Source organism: Tyto alba, unplaced genomic scaffold, assembly GCF_018691265.1.
Source record: "Tyto alba isolate M040663 unplaced genomic scaffold, T.alba_DEE_v4.0 Super-Scaffold_7, whole genome shotgun sequence".
Taxonomy (NCBI): Eukaryota; Metazoa; Chordata; class Aves; order Strigiformes; family Tytonidae; genus Tyto; species Tyto alba.
The window spans coordinates 9666643-9680979 of NW_024881328.1; the positions used below are offsets into that span (position 1 = coordinate 9666643).

General features: G+C 36.2%; 1 protein-coding gene across 2 annotated transcripts in view; it reads left to right on the top strand.

Annotated features, from left to right (window-relative positions):
- DPP10 (dipeptidyl peptidase like 10) overlaps positions 1-14337 on the top strand; it is a 555109-nt gene that overhangs the window by 297284 nt on the left and 243488 nt on the right. The gene's annotated exons all lie outside the window — the stretch shown is intronic.

The following is a 14337-nucleotide window of genomic DNA, read 5'->3' on the forward strand; positions in this document are numbered from 1 at the left end:
CTACAAGGATGTTGCTGTTCTCAGTCTACTGAAAGTTTCACTAATCTTCAGATATCTGTATAATTTTATTTTTCTTTCTAAGCTTAATAAGATTTTCTAATTACAATAATATAACTTTTTCCACAGAATTTTCTATTCTTTTGGTATACTAAACCAATGATACCAGTTTGAAGATAGACTTAGTTGGTGGAAAGTTGATAACTGAGATAAAAGACTTGTAAATAAGTAGGAAAAAAAGAGTTGAAGTGTACTATATAGTCACATTTTAGGCAGATCTTCAGGTTTACATAATCATGGTGTTTGTGTAATGGAAAATTTCCATACTCAATCTGGGTAATATTTTATTTTCCTTTGACTTTGCATCATCTGTGTTACCTGGTATATTAAACCTCAGTCAGGCTCAGAACCCCTTATAACTGATAAAATACTTCAGTTTTGGCAAATTTTGTGGAGTGACTTTGGTAGAAGACAAAATGAACTGAGCGGGAAAAGAGCATAGCTGATGTTTTGGCTACTGCTGGTGTGTGTTTCTGTTTGAGTTAGCATAAGCAAAACATTTTTTAGTGTTTTTTAGAATGTGCTACCATTTATGGTACTTAGTGAAATTTTACCCATCCTGTGATTATCAATCTAAACTAGGTATAAAAATTACTGTTGTAATCTCAGAAGGCAGTGACCTATAAAAGATGCATGATTGAAAGTCAGATACATAATTGAAAATGTGATCATTGTTTCTTTAAATACATATTTATGTGTTAGTGCTATCTGGCAATATCTAGATCTGCCCTTAATTTAGCTGTCATTAACTGTCTGAGCAGGTACAGGTATCAGGATAGATGTGGGTCATGAAGATACTCTCTACTCAGATGAGAGTGGCCTTATTATAATTTATTTTTCTCATAAGTCTTTTGGAAACCCAGTCACAGAGGAAGGAATTGCTGGGGAGGTACAGCCATACACAGTTGCTTGTGCTGTTTGAGCTGAGTGAATTTCCACTTGCTTTTCCTTATGCCTGTCGGTTCCTGTCTGATGAGGATTTTCAGAAGTTGTCTTCTATGTTTGAGCCGCAATTAGTTGTACTGATGATTTCTTCCATTCGTGTGCCTAATTACCTGGTGGAGCCTGCAAATCAACTTGGCTGCAGTCAGAGCACAAGTAATTGCACCTTCAATTTAGAGCACAAGTGGAGGACTCGCGAAGATTTGCAGCCTTAATGCGTGGTCATGAAGGACACCGCCGAGTATTGTTTGTGGGCACTTCCTGATAAAGCGGCTGTAGTTAAGGCACTGATTTGATTCTTCTCCTTTGTCCTATAACAATAGCCTGACTTGTAATCTGAATCATATATTTTTATTTTCTTTGTAACCTTTGCATTAGCTCAGTAATTATTGGGTGGCTGGAATATTACAGAACAAGAATGAGACTCATTTTTTTAAAAACAGTTTATGCCTTTTTCTTGCTTGGTACGCTTAAACATTTGAAGTTGCAGCCTTAAAATAACAAAAGCACCAAGGGTTTATTTGATTATTCACTTGCAGAGTTACCTAAATATGCAAATAATAGCATCAGGGAATGCATAGAAAACAGAAAATAAAACATTCTTATTGCAGTGTCTTGCAGTGTATTAACTACTGACACAGATAAATTCAGAGAGAGGAGGTTAAGGGGAGGGTAGGGTACATTTCTTGGTAGATGCTGAGTAGTATATAGACAGCTTTTGGGTAAACACAGATTTTTGATTGCCTCTTTGGTAAAGTCACACAGAAGAATTAAGGTATATATTTTTAGTAGCTTCTTGTTTCAGAAGATGATGTATACAATTATTGTTGATGCAGTTGTACTTTGCAAAACTTTTTGTTATTCTCTTGGGTGTTTTCACATGTCTGTTTTTTTAATTCAGTTTTTCCTTTCTTTCTTAAAGAACAGTCTAGCTTTCTGCTTGTAGTAAGATGTAAATACTTTTCATAACTGCACAGCCTAAAAATACTCAAGTAATAAAATTACTAAGTCAAAGTGTTCTGGTTCAATTTTCTTGCAAAATCCTGTTTATAGTGTGCTTTCAGATTGTGTTATAATACTATGAAGTATAAATAAAATAACGTATTATATACTCCTAGGGGAAATAATTGAATGATTACCACCAACATCTGTTTTGCCAGGTCAGAAAAATTACTCTTATAAAATTGCACCAGCTTGCTACATTCCAACTATGTACATAAGCAGCCATTTTGATATACTTTAATTAGAATAACATCAGCAGTGTAGATAAGCAGTTGTTATTATACTGGATTAGAAAATTCAAATACTTCTCCTATAAGACGTATTGCTTCAATTTCTTTTGCTGCATCATATTGAGACATCATGAGATTAAAATATCATGTTGCTTTGCAAATGATTCTGTTGTAGACAGGTAGTCTTGATGAACTGTTGAGATTAATACATTTATTTCACTTTCAAATTTATGATAAACCATGCTTTTTGCCCTCAAAGATTTCTGTAGAGAACATTAAAGGCAATAGGACTCCAGGTTACTGACTGATTTGATTTTAGATGCTGAACTTTTTTATTGACACTGGTTTTCATGAAAAAAATTTCACTGTATATTGTCCCCATTCATCCCCAAGAAGGCCTAGGTGAGAAGACTGCACAGAAAAATGTCTTGGGGTGTTCTGTCACTAAGAGATATGATGGGTTATTTGTGGGGCTTGTGATGACCAGTACAACCAGGGGCAGAGGGAGAAAATTTCAAGTTTTGAACTAGCTGGTCCATCAGACCAACCTGTGTCAGAGTCAGTTTTGTCAGAGCCACTTCTGGTTTGGTTTGCCCTAACTGTTTTTTTTTTTTAGGGCTTGTGGTTTTTTCTTCCTATGTTCTGACTGTGTTAGTGGGGAAATTAGAAAGGATGGAGTTCATTCTCTGGGCTTTGTTTTCCCATTTGATGTGCTGCACAGCAGCTACTTCAGTAGCTGGTTTGTTTTTTCAATGTCATGTACCCATGGGACAGAGAGGCATGGGGATTTGGCTGCATGTCTCCACAATCTCTGACTTTAGGAGTTTCTTCCTCCAAGCTCCACTGTAGCCAGAAATCATGGGTGCAGTGTGTAGCTAGCTTCTCACTTCATCACTTGTTCTGTGTCAGGTCACCTTCAAGGATCTTTGGGCTAGTTTTAACATTATTCAAAATGTTGATCCTGTGGGAACAGCTAGAGCTGCCTGAAGTTGTAACCTCTTCAGTTGAAACAAGACTGCTCCCAGAAAATTTAATAAATTGTTTACATAAAGAAGACAAAGATATAAAGGACCGTTCAGTTATTTAACAGGGAATAAGGATCATACGGTACTATGAGCTGCAGAAAACAGGAAGAAACCCCACAGGTCTAGAACCAGCAGAAAATGTGACGAAGGAAATTTTCCAGCAGAAGCCAGATATTAACTACACCAGCACTTTTGATACCATTCTTTTTTTTTTGTGAATTAGCTAAAAAATAATTCTTGGCAGGTTTCCACAAATTTGAAATGACATTTGTTAGTCATTGCCACTTATCTGTTGAGAAATCCACACTTATCTTCTGTGGGTAGTTCGGTTTTTTAGTTTGTTTTTTTTTCCTTTTTTTTTTTTTTCCTGTGTCTGCTCTGAAAGTGGCTTGTATTTTATGAACATTGTAGATTACCTATGAACCCATTTTTGCATGGCACGAATCTGGAAAAACTCCCCTTCTGTAGTTTATTTAATAAGTTATTCATATTAGTTGTCTATATAGGTCAGGATTCTAACTTCTAGTAGCTTGTTTTTGTGGACAGACTGAATATGTTCATTCAGTCTTATTGAAAAATAAGCAATTCCTGACAAGTACTTAGAAAAAGGAAATAAAGGTTGACGCTTATTTAATTATTAATCTGGAGAATCATGGAGTATCCCAAGAATCTATTTCCTTTAAAACGTACAGTACATCTCTGTAAGTATATATAAGAAAGCCACAGTATTATAGCCTGTCTTGTAGCCCAACACCTTCAATTGAGTCAAATATTGTCTTCTGCCTCCAGACATTTCAGTAGGAGTTGTTGAAGTGAATCTGAAGGAATTATTTGGCTCTTGTATTAAAGCTCAGAGCCAAGGAGAGATTTTGAACTGAGTATCTGCTGTGAGTACAGGATCTGTAGACAGCAAATTGCCTTCAGTGCATTAATGGAAAATTCAGTGACAAGGCTGTTTTGAACTTTTCATCCAGTTTATTGTAACAGCTCTGCCAACAGCCAGGTACCCACCTCTACATCAGTAAGATCATTGCCTTCTTTCTCTGGTTCTGTTTAACTGACTTCTAATTATAACTCTTCTAACTCTCAAAATAGCAAGAACCCAAAAAGAAATAAATAATATATGTTTTATAAAAATCATCCTTGCCTTATTTGTCATGAGACTCGGCTAGGAAGAAGACTTTACTCTGGATCAAATGAAAGGTGCCATTCATTTCTTGCTCTAAGTCAAAACTCCTAGTTTGGATGGATTTCTGCCAAAATTTCTAAGATAGTCAGTGATATGTTCTCACCTTTATTAGTACAGATATTAAAGCATGCATAGGGTGTGTGATAATATCATTGTTTTTCATGGCACTGTCTATTATTCTCTTGCTAAGAGTATGACAGAGCCCCTAAAAATATTCTTTGTTTAGTACTGCTCAGTTTCCCTTTTAATCACAGTGCTCTTCTGTTACGTTTATTTTACAGAAATACAGTACACCTGATATCTCTGATTTCTGATGTTTCTGCTTGTCATTCCCACACTGTAACAGCTATGCAGGAATGTGTCTGAGAAATGGTTTTGTTCTGGCAGTGGTAGCACGTCATGGGTCAGTAAGAAAGGAGTGCATTACAATATATGTAACTTGGGTTAAAAAATATCTGTGCACTTCAGAGGAAGGTGCAATTACTACAGCAATTACTAATGCTGTATTTGTTTTTCCACAAAAATGTGATGAAACAGAAGTGGATTATTACTTTCTCTTTTTGTGCAGTGCAGATGTATCTTTCTTGATTTAATAAAAAGTACATATTAGCCACAAGAAATAACTCAATTATTGCTATTTCATACTGCTTGAAATAACAGTAGTAAACCCCCAGCCAGCAAAGGCTTTGGGCACCCTTCCATAAGTTTCAGCAATACAGTTTATTGCTGTTCTGTATTGTTTATGCTGCCATGCTAAACAAAGAGCTGCATGTAAAGTAGAACTCCATGTAGAGTAACATAGTGTCTGTTTCTCAGTCATCCAGTTTTTCCTCTCCATCCTCCTTTATCTCTATTAACTTCACAAATAGCAGATCCAGGCTATGTGCTTAATTCTGTATGTCCGTTACAGGGCTGGAACCTCTCAGCTATTGCAGCAATAGGACCTTTAGCTGAGAGTCAGAAGGTCACAAGGCATTATTTATCCCTACAATCAAAGGTTCATTTGAGTTGTTTCTCAGAATGCCCAAGCTTTGCTAGAGCAGACCTTGGTGTGTCTACTCCTTTCTCTGGCTTTCAATAAAAGCAGCATCTGGAAAAGCTTGCCAATCTTGACTCTTAATCCCCTCTCTGTTTCAGAGAGACTGCAGTTTCCTGCTATGCTGAGGGCAGCTACGATGTTATCTCACTGAAAGCAAATAAAAAATCATGTGTGGTGCAGTCATTAACCATAGATGCAAGAGAGCGTTGTGAGAAGAGGGCGTACGTGTGTGTGGTGGGTTGACCCAGCTAGCAGCTGAGCACCGCACATCCCCTTGCTCATTCCCCCTGCAGTGGGACCACGGAGAGCACAGGAAGAACAAAAGCAAGAAAACTCGTAGGTCCAGATAAAGACAGTTTGGTAAGTGGAAGAAAGAAGAAAACAGAACAAGTGATGCAAGTCAATCACTTACCACCTCCCACAAGGAGACCCATGCCCAGGCAGTCCCTGAGCAATGGCCACTCGGAAGACACCCCCCTGTACCCTCTAGCCCTAGTCCGATTGCTGAGCATGGCATTACGTGGTATGGAGTATCTCTCTGGCCAGTTCACTTCAGCTGATCTGGCTGTGTCACCTCACAACTTCTGTCCCACCCCCTCAGCCTACCTGTTATGGGATTAAAAAAAAAAAAAAAAAAAATAAAGAGCTTTTGTTGTTGTGCAGACACTGTTCAGCACTATCCAAAACGATTCTGTGTCATCAACACTGGTTTAGCCACACGTCTGAAACACAGCACCATACTGGCTGCTGTGGAGAAAGTGAATTCCATCGCAGCCAGACCCAGACCAGTATGGTGGCCTGACAGTGCCCTTGTGTTAGCAAACTGGCAGCAGAGGTGAACCTAGCGTGATCACTGGTCAGCACTCGCAACTGAAGCAAATGAGTTCTGAATCGATACTGAGAGAAGTCACATGGTTAATTAGAAAATGTGTCGATGAAACAAATCTCAAAATCGTAAGTGATGGACTGTTTTAAGTTACTTCAGTTAAGCCAAAAATAATACTTTAAAGATATTAATGGCATTTTTAAATTTCCTTTCATGAAGTTTGCCCTGGGCTAGGTGCTGATGGGCATGTCTGTGTGGCAGAACTGTCTTAACACCTAGAGAAGGGAATGCTCTGTCCCACCAAGAGGCTTTCCCATTTTCCGCAGATCAGTCAAGAGCTACTACCTTATTGGGTGGCTCACGTTTCCCCATGAAACTTAATGGATAAAGGGCATTTGAAGCGTTTTATGTAGATAGGGTTACCCATTAAGGTAAGAAGAGTTTGAAGAGAAAAAAAAAAAAAAGCTGGATTTTTACATTATCTTGAAGTATACTATTGAAATCAATGAATCCTGTAAAATGGCCAAGAAATTCCTGATTTTTTTTTTTTTTTACTCCTAGTACTGCATTTGCTTTTTAATTGAGTGGAGTGCATGGAAGGAGGTGATTTGGTGACCCACGGTCTTTCTATAAATGCTTTTTTATAAACTCTCTCAGTGTGTATGTGTGTGTGTGAAAAATGTAATATCATTAGTGCCGTGAGGACTTGCATTGTTTTTAAGTGAACTGTGATCTCGGTTCTTCTGGGTTATTGTATATATTATCTCTATATAATGTAGTATATAGTATCCAATCTACAAATTTCCTGATCACCTCTCTGGTCTTTTTCCCCTAACAAAATGCAGGAGAAAACCCTATTTTCTGATGAAGCATAGTATTCTTCTGCTTTAAATAAAATTCCATTTTTTTTGGAGAAGCAGGTAACTTAATCATTAAGAGGACTGTGGAAAACTAAATGCTAACTTCCTAACCAGAGCCCAGTGATAATGGCCCAAAATTTGGTTTGCTACAGTTTTGCTCACAGATATTTACATAAAGAGATACTGGTTTACCATTCTCACGTGACCTTGGGAAATTCATCTAACTTTCTACTAACTTAGATCCCCCTAAACACAGAGATTAGTGTTCTCTTTTCCGGTACTGACAGTCTTTGTGTTATTTACATTTTCATTTATTTATAGGAATGTTGCCTTGAATAATATTTACCTGTATATATATTCAGTGATACGTGTATGTGTGTACATATATATGTGCACACAAAGGCTTATTAAGGCACACTTGGATTTAAATTACTTGTTTTATTTGCAAGTAACTTTTGTGTAAATCTGCAAACAAATAGAAAAATATCAATGTAAATTTTCAAAATAACCTTTACAACTTTGTTCCATATTTTGACAACTCCTGATTTAGTTTCACTGATCTAAAAAAAAAGTTTCTGTCAAATCCATTCTCCAGGGCTCTTAAATGGCATAAAATTAAGTGTGTGTACAAATACCTGAACAATGAGAAACTCCAAAAGGCAATTTTGGTTCTCCTAATCTAACAGTGGTCTTTAAAGTTATGCTCCAGTTCAGAGCTTGCTGTTATACCACTAAATATAGAGGCACTGTATTCAATTTAAATTGTAAAATTATGTGGCATAAACCTGAATTTGACTTATGTGACATTACTGCAGAATAGTAACCTTTCCTGTTTTTCTAACCTTCAGTGAAATGTAATGTTATGTTGTCAAACAGATCTGCTCATTAATGCCAAAATTGACTATGTCAGTTTTAAAAGTCCTCTGTTACAGGACCTTACAAATATACTGAGAAATAAAAATAAATGTAAAAGCCTTTTTTTGTTTTTGTTTTTGTTTTTTGTTTTTTTTTTTAAACTAATCAGGCAAAGTATAATTTCGTTTCTGAGTAATGAAAAGGACAAATTCTAGCAAACAACTTTGTTGTATCTATAGAAGGATCCGTAGGTATGCAAAATGTATAGCCTGTATTCATCCATTTTTTTATGTCTTTTTTCTTGAAATATGTTACTTTACTTGATTGGGGAATTTTTCTTCAGTGTAATAAGAATGGAAGAAATATGTTACTATTTTGTGACATTTCATTAAAGTTTGGATCAATAGGAATATGTGAAAATACCTTTTTGTCCATAAATGATTGTGCCAGTATTCATATAGACTTTTTCTTTTACGTCATAGTGACTTGAACAAAATCATGTTTGTGCCTGCTGCTTTGCCATCTTTTTCTGTCCTTAGCATTACTTGCTTTAGTAAAATACATTAAGAATTTTCTTTAATTAAGGCAAATGAATTGTTGATTTCCTCTAGATACTAATGAAGCATGTGCTCACTGGAAATGAGCCGCTTGACTTATTCCCATATAATCTTGCAGGCAGTCTTCAAGATACAGAGATAGCTTTTCACAGTCAGACAGAAATTTCATTAGCTTCAAGATTAGACTTGAGTGAGGAAGATGTAGCACATTGTAAATATGGGACATTTGGACCGATGAGGATGTGGGGAACATAAACTGGAGTCACACCAGGGCTACTAGTGAGCCTCAGACCTCTGAAGGGCTGTGTGACTACTCTTGGAAACGAACTGTCTGGAGGTGAGATTTGCAGGGGAGGTTTCATGAGTCTTGCAACTAGAAGCATTTAATAAAGCAGCTGTTCAGTAGCTGTTCTACTTCGGAACTTGCAAAAATCCCTACAGGTGGCTGTGCGTAGCTTTCATGTGCCTAAGTACATTTGAGTCTGAAGATACTTACTCAGATCTTGCCAGAACACAGTTATTCTCCTTAATTCTCCAAGTATTTCTGCTGGACTGGAAGAAGCGCACAGTATTTTTACTTCTGAAACTTTTTTAGAAACAAACTGTAAAAGATTGTGAACACAGGATGAAAAAGGATAAAAACTTCAAAATACTGAGTCTCAATGAAGTTGCCTCTGATGCTGCAATAACTCTATGTGGCATTGTACCTCTTCACAGAAGTGTGTTACATTCAACTCCGCTCCCAAAAGGCAAAGGAATTCCCTTGGCTGCTGTAGCTTGTCCCTACATCATGACTGGTTTTTATTTCAATTATAAAGTAGTTTTGTCATCCATTGTTATTTTAGCCAAATCTCCCTCTGCCCCAGCTGCTCAACAGTCCTTATGGCAGTATTTTACATGACCTGCATTTTACATATTTCGTTCACAAAAAAAAAAAAAAAAAAAAAGTCGATGGCCACAATTTTTAACTTGTGCATGTGCCATGCCTTTTTGATCGGTTGTGCTGACCCCATTTTCTCCCTACTTTTGTACTTATTAAATGCATAAGTAGTGACCAAAATTTTAAACTCATCTAGTGTGATTAGACCTTCAACAGGGATTTCGGTAGAATGTTTTAGAAGTTAGACTTTTACTTGTTTGTTTCGTGTAATAGCTAGCTCATTGTGTTTGAGTAAATGTTACAAGGTGCACTGCAAAATGAGTTGGAAGATGTGAAATGCATTCTTAATGCTAGCTATGATACATTAAATAGATTCCATAAATCTTTCTGATCTTTTTTTGTGAGTAGTTGGAAGTAGGGGTGTTGACAAACCTGTTCCAAAATACCAAGAATTACCAAAATTCAGTTCATGAATAGTTGTGTGCAGGTCCAGGAGGAAAATCTCTCTGCTTAGAACAAAAATGATCAAGGCTGAAAAAAAAGCACAAATGTATTTAAGAAAATACATAACCAGTGTGGGTGATTAACGCTTCTCAGAATGACTTAATTGTGCACATTTATTCTTTTACTTTATTTTTACAAAGATAAGGGTGGAGTTTGTTTTGTTTTGTTTTATTTGTTTTGGATTGGGCTGTTTTTTTTTTTTTTTTTTTCAGCTTGGATCTGCAAAAGGAGGGGTTTCTCTTACCAGTGCAGCCCAGAGAAATAAAAATATGAAGACAGATTGTTCCCATATTCAAATCCTGCACCTGTTCTAAGCAGGGTAATTGCTAACAAGCTGCTCTCTTTTTAAAATGCCTGTTATCCACAGGGCTGACGGAGAGTCATGCATTCCTGTGAAAGTGGCATTTTACAATGACTCTGAAAAGAAGCGCCAACGTTTTGATGAATAAAGATATTGACCGGGGAAAGTAATTGTATGACCATAATCATTCAGACAAGAACTGGAGCAATAGGATGTTATAACACGGTGAATTGTAAAGGGAGCATGAGGGATGAAAATGATAGGTACTTATGCAAATGGATTATAACTATCCTGTGCCACTTTGTGGATATCTTTTAGTCTCTCTTGCTATTTAGGCCATGGGATTACTCAAAAACAGCTGGGAAGGAATGGATGCAATCATTTCATCACAAATTCTAAATGCTTGCTGTGGTAATTTTCCTGCACAGTACACTGCAAAATCAAGGCAGGTAGTATTTAGTATCAGTTTCAGGACCAGCTATATAAAGATCTCTGGAAAGACTGCAATCTTTTTATTATAAGTATCTTGGGTGTGTCTTTTAAAACACCTGAGATACAACATGAAACTGTTTGTCTTTTTATGTTTATCGCTTTTCCTTCATGTTTGGGGAATGCAAATGGTAGAGTTTAATGAAGTAGATGCTGGAGAAGTCATTAAGTCATATTGTCATGATTACATCTAAGCTACAGAGGGAGACTCATTCTCATTCCTATTGCAAAGCAAATTACATTTGCTTTTTCTACTCTAATGCACTTTGCCCCTGAAATTCTTACCAAAATAAGGGCAAGAATTCTTCTTAGAGTTTTCCTTTGTAGGCTTTGTCCTGGTGATGGTCCAGAAACAGGTTGGTTGGTTTGTTTGTTTGTTTGTTTTTTTAAAAAAAGGCAAAAGAAGAAAATGCATTCAAGGCTTCAGAAGATGCTATGCTAGCAGAAACTGCTACAGCCCCATGGCTCCTCTAAGATCCTTCATCTGCCCTTAGTGCCTCCCCCAAAAAAACAGGCAACCACCAGACACTGCTTCAGCTCAGTGCTGATGAGTTTTCTGTTTCAAAAACCCACAGTCTAGGGGAAAACACCAATGTGCGCCTGCAAACTTGACCTACTGAGTGTGTAAACCTGGTCAAGTTCACTCCAGATAGAGAAATAATGGCAGAATCTCCTCTTTTCCTTTGAGCTGTAACCAGCTGTATACAGCAGAAATACTTAAAACTGGTGGAATTACTGTTCTTAATTTTTATAGATAAATGTATATTTTCTATATTTGGCTTGTTGCAACATCTATCAGCTAGGTCGATTGTAGCACAGGCAGGTAGTTCTGTGAGAAAAAGTAGTTTAAAAGCCAGCTCAGAGGTTTAGCATGTCTCTAAAAGTTTGTGTTTCATTTCTTCTCCCAAAGAGGATAACTGCATTTTAATTAACCCGCTTCTTTTGGAAAGGCCTAGCAGAGGCACTCTAGTCCCCAGGCTTTGGCCAGTGCTCTTCTGTGTGCCTGCTTGCACCAGGCAGCATCTTATGGCTTCTGTCATTATTTCCATGGTAGAAATTGTATTGTGGTTTACATAAATAGTTTTCCAAGATATCTGGAAAATTATATTCAAGCAATTAAAAAACCTGACTTATTAATGTAGCGTGTAACGGCAATGTTTTCTGACCGTTTGTTGTCTCCTTAGTTGTACATATTTGCTAGAAAAGTTTTTTCTTAAAAGCTTTTTATCCTCATTGATTAACAATAAAACTGTGTAACTCGATAAGGAGGGAAGCTGTGATGTTTTTTCTGGTTATGTTGCTTGCAAGAAAGATTGTAAGTTTATTCAGGTGAAAATATGGAAATAGTTGAGTATTTTGTTGTGGTGTTTTTTTTTTTTTTTGTTTGTTTGTTTGTTTTTTTTTTTAAGGTACTACATCTATTAATTTTAAGTGATTCTTTTTCCCAAGTCGATATCCTTGATACTACTTAAAAGGAAACAGCACTCTTAAATTGTAAGCACTTTAATTTCTGTATGAAAGGATAAAAACTATTTCTATATGAAATAAGTTCAATGGAAATTAGCTTCATGTTGTTATTTCTATTGTAATAGGTACTTGGATTATATCTTCTTGTTACATTCAGGTGTAAGACAGCGATCATGGAGGTAATTTTGTAGGTTTTTTTTTATTTTCAAGATGAAACGTACATGTCAGACTTGGGATTTTGTTCAAAATTGGAGAACAACTCATCAGAACTTCTAGATGAGGTTACATGCTAGAGACTGTGAAATTCAAAGCCGTGCCCTGCTTGTGCTTAAAAGATTTTCATGCTTGTAATAAATCAGTTCATCATCAGTCAGTAAACTGTGTTTGGAGCTGGAGTATATATTTAGAAATCAGCCTAGAAAAGGAGAGAGAAAAATGCTTCAGCATATTTGGTTTATATTTGCTTTGTCTATTTGGTGGATATAGTTTTTTCAGCATTTGTTTTCAGCATTGTATTTTGCAGTGGCAAGTGGGATTTAGCATAGAGGGATGCTGAAGGGTTGAAATGACTCATGCTCTTTAATAGCCTCAGCCTGTCATCCCTCTTATGTCCAGTCTCTCCAAATTTTTGTTTTAGCCTTTCTTTTTCTTACTACTGCAAAATTTTAGTGTGATCTGTCAATTACAGTATTTGCAACCTCTGTAATGCCATATAATACCTGTTTTTGTAAAACCAGTCTGAAAGAAAGTTATAGCTTTTCTTTTAGGGGTCTTTTCAACACAGATTGAATGGAGACAATCACAGAGCAGAAAGCTTAGGCTCTTAGGCTAGAACCTCCCTCTGGTTCCATATGTTGAGTTCACTGATGGTAGTGATTAAAAGTTCATGGTAAAATGTGGTCTTTAGCATCTGGCAGGAATAGGCCAAAAGTATTAGGTTGCATAACACTGGTGTAGAGTTTTTTGTGTATGCAGTATAATGGATTTTTTTCTTTGTACCTGTGTTTTAGTAAAGCATTATTCAATCACAAATTATATTCAGAAATATATATTACTTAAGGATTGGTTTTGGCAACACTACAATTAAATGGTTTGTGAATAAGGTACTTTAAATATTGACAAAAGTTGGAATTGTATTAAGCTTTGAGCAGCCATTTTCTGATTCATTAGAGTTAGATTATAAAATTGATAATAACATTATAGATAGTATTAAATATAAAACACCATATTCAAAAGTTGGTATTTTTTCAAATCACATTAATAGAAGAGCCTATTTAGAAGATAAGATCCTTACATCTCCATCTGTGTGTTCATTGTTATGGGCCAGTTAGCAGTTAGTTACGGGGAAACTTCATGATGTCAAAAGCTTATCATTTTATGGCTCTCTCTGATTTTTCCTCTTGAATGCCTCTATCTTCTTGTCATACTCAAAAATGACAGCTTCTGTCTTGCCAATGATACACGGTCTAAAAATCTATTTAACTGCCTTTGTTTATGACTGTTTTGAAAAGCAGTGCAAGGCTAAAAGTATTTTATTGCTGAAAAACAGCAACTTACTCTATTTTACAATTTTCTGGGGTATAGGCCCAGAGTTGCATTGGTTAACATCAGGAAAGTTGATTGGAGGTGTCCTTGATACTGATTGTGCTATGGATTCACCTTATTACAGTAATTTTTATAATATTTCATAAAATCATTTTTGTTAGTGTACATTAACTTCACAGATGTCTTACCATAATGTCACTCAATATCAAAACATCATCATGACCTTTTAATAATTTATATCTAATAATTTGGAACAACTCATATATTTTATCAAAATATTAAAACCAAGTACTTTATTCTTAGTCAGAGGTAAGTCCATTTTATGCAAGTCCCCAAGATTTTCAGCTGGCTGGAAGTCCTCTTCTTTCTCACTATGGGTACAGTAAGCTTTGTATGGTCAAGACTAGATTCGTCCATTTGATATTCTCCTTGCAAAAATTTGCAGTAGTATTTAAAATGGAATTTTATTTTTAGAATGTCTGAACAGATGAACTTTCTGAATAATGAGGACTTGGTACATGTTTTAGAGGCTTTGGTAAATTCATCAAGTTGTCTAGTTTCTGTTGGTT